The sequence below is a fragment of the Lactuca sativa genome, chromosome 5 (assembly GCF_002870075.4).
Source record: "Lactuca sativa cultivar Salinas chromosome 5, Lsat_Salinas_v11, whole genome shotgun sequence".
Lineage (NCBI taxonomy): Eukaryota > Viridiplantae > Streptophyta > Magnoliopsida > Asterales > Asteraceae > Lactuca > Lactuca sativa.
In genome coordinates this window covers 128,922,204-128,925,697 of record NC_056627.2, presented here as the reverse complement: position 1 = coordinate 128,925,697, position 3,494 = coordinate 128,922,204, and positions in this window count along the sequence as shown.

The window sequence follows — 3,494 nt, the reverse complement described above, 5'->3', positions numbered from 1 at the left end:
GTCCTCGTAATATGTAACTTAACGTATTCGTTTGCTAGTTAATTAAATATAACCAGAACTCCTAAAAAGCACAAACCAAGCAACATTCGAGCATTGAGTAATCAAAACCAAGCATATCCTAATCAAGCCATCATATTACTGACTAATCCGTGCTAATCTCATCCTAGGCTTACCCTAAGCATCCTTCCTAGATCCTTAGCCATAATACAACATGCAGTTCAGATATTTACAATTCATATCATAACATAAATGTGTATGAGTAATTTGGGAGAACTTACTTGAGCTCGGCTAATTGCATGCACCATGCCATTTTCTCTTTTCAAAATCCTTTAATAAAAATGGTTTTCTTTTGAATAACTTATACCAATTTTTGAATAAAAAACCCAACAATTGCTATCAGAGCCATTTTTGCAAGATTAGTTAGATTATTTGTTAAGTTGATGAAATCTTTGTTTTTGGAAAACATTGATGATTTTCTCTCTGCAAGAAAAATCCATTCATATATCTATGACAACTTTTAAAATATTTATAATTGTTATTTTATGACTAAAAGTTTACATGCATCTTTTTAGTGATAAAATTTGTCATAGAAAAACAAAGAGTTGTTTAATATAATTTTGAGTATATAAATGTGTATGATATGCATAAACTAGCCATGGACATTTATGTTGTTGCATGTGTTGATTTATTTAAAATGGTTGTAATTATTTATTTATTCATATGGTATATAATAATTAAATAGATAGTTTTCATTTGTTAGTTTTTGTAAGTAATAGATTAGTTTTAGAAATAATTTATTTATATAAAAATGTAATAAATGAAGATGATGACAATTTTAAAGATCAGAAATTTATAAACTTGATTTTATTAAAGTTTCTCAAACTTTATAAAATTGTTTTTATAAACTTGCTACAAAGTGTTGAAGTAAGTGGGAGCACATGAAGACATTAGAAGATAAATGTCCCTTATCTCGCTTTAGGAATGGACTTGATATTTTTGTGATGACTCACAAACATATCACTAATTTATGGCTTGGTTTATGCACATGTGTTTTTAATATGTCTGCGTCGTTTTATATTTATGTTGTTACTATTATGTTATGCTTGATAAATTAGATTTCAAATGCAAAATAATATTTGAACATAAATAAACATCATAAAAGAGTTTGGTTTCAATGAAATTTACCTTCTAACATAAGATGGTAAAATAGTTTTAAAATTAAAACAAGCTTTATCGTTAAAACTAGTAACCGGTAAAATATCGGGATTAAAGTTATATAAGTTTAAAATAGAGATTTATAAACTTATCAAACTCCAAACCTTAATTTATAAAATGGAGTTTTATTAAGAGGATTACAATATTCTAAAGCGACTTAATACTAGCTATTAAAATTTGATCGCGCCAAATTTATAAAACCAGATTTTATAACATAACATTGTTCAAATGTGATTTTACATAAAATAAGTTTTTTTTAAAGTATATCATGGCTTATTGAGTGCACGTAATAACCACGATAAATGTTTTTTTAAATTGGCATTATAAAAACATCAAAGACCCCTTACGAACCTCAAATCTATGCAATCTTTTTTGAAGAACACCTGCACAAATCTTGTATACACTAGTAGGATAAAGGTCACCTAACCGCTTAGTGTTATCTTTCGATGGCCGGGGTGTTTTCACGATTTCAATAACCAAGGTATAGGCTGATTATACAAGTTGTTTAAACTCGATGATTTGATCGAAAATCTTTTGTGATAAAAGATACATAAGCAACGGAGTTATGACGCATAGATGAGATCAAATATATCTAATTAAATTTGTTATTAGTGATCCCATAAATCTAGGAATTATATAATATATAGTAGAATATAATTGATAATCGATATCTACCGGTTTGGATTCAAATGAATGAGATAAAGATATCTAACCATTTATTTGTTTTGCAACTTGGATCATAGACTTTGATAATTAATGTTTTTGGAAACTAAAAGGGTATTAATTATTAAAGATTAAATATTGAATATACTAAATAACTTTAGTTAAAATTTTGTAGTATAAATAATCTACTCTCATTACCATAAATTGTCATTTTCTTTAAACGACTTGATAAAACAATAACATTCAATAGACACAACATCAATGAATGAGTTCATGTCTTGAGAGACAATCTCGTGAGAGATGTGAAATCATATAATGTGAAATCATATACGCTTAAAGATCCTAGTCCTAAACAAATTGCTTTGAGTAAGAAACGTAAACATGATACCTAGTAAAGGCATCACCATGATCCTCAATATGCTTTTAACATCACACTAGGAATATTTATTCATGACTTCCAACAAGTCTTGAATAATTTAGATGTATATATCTGATGATATAACGGGTTAAGCAATATTCCAATAAATACAGTGATATTTGCTTTAAACTAGTTCAAACAATGGAATAATACAAGGCTAAAAAGAGTTGTCGTGTGTGATCTAAGAGGCCCAAGTTTTATGGACTAAACACCTTTAAGCCCAAGAAATCCAATAAGCTCACATAGATGGATCTTGTTTATTTTATGGAGAAATTAGACACTGGAAGAGGAACTGCTCCTCTTATATGAAAAGAAAGTCTGGAAGAGACTAGTATTTCAGGTATCGACTAGATAGAACTAGAGGTGACAAAAATTGACACGACACGAAACCCAACACAAAATAAACGAGTTTGGGTAAGATATTTCAACCCATTTAAATAAACGGGTTGACACGACACGTCACAAAAATTAAATGGTAAGATTAGGGTTGAGAATTTCAACTCGAATATGACTCGAAAATGACTCGTTTATTTATATGCAAGTTTTTTGAATTATTTAAATAAACTCAAAAGATACAAAACCAAAAGCATAAGTAAAAGAAAACTTTCGAATTGAATTTTTTTGTAATGTTGAAATAACTTAGACGTCTAGATCAAGATTTCATTTCAGTTTTCCATTCTCTCCCAAACTACCCAGTCTCTTTCATCACTCTCACATCCTCATGAGTCATGACCTTGTCATCCGCCTCCTCAACTCCCATTCTTTTAATTTTGTCATCTGAACTTGCTATGACTTCATCTATTCTGTCTCCAAACAGTTAGTTTTTCCTTTCCGACTACCAAACTTCTACTCTTTCAACATGCTCAATCTTTTAACCTCACATGACACGATATATTTCAAGGTATAGCCCTAACCTGAAACCCGACACGAACTCGGCACGAAAATAAACAGGTTGACACGAGAAGACACATTAATTAAATGGGTCGGGTTAGGGTCAAACACTTTCAACCCGTTTAGTGTTTCGGCTCGACACGAACCCGACATATAGAACTCATGTTTTTCATATAACACTCAAGTATTTGGTACTTAAATTTTAATCTAATATTTGTAAATGACTTGCAAATATTTACAGAAGAGTAACCACCTGAGCACAAGTAAGTTGGAACTACACGCTCGAAGTTTAGTTTATTATTTATGC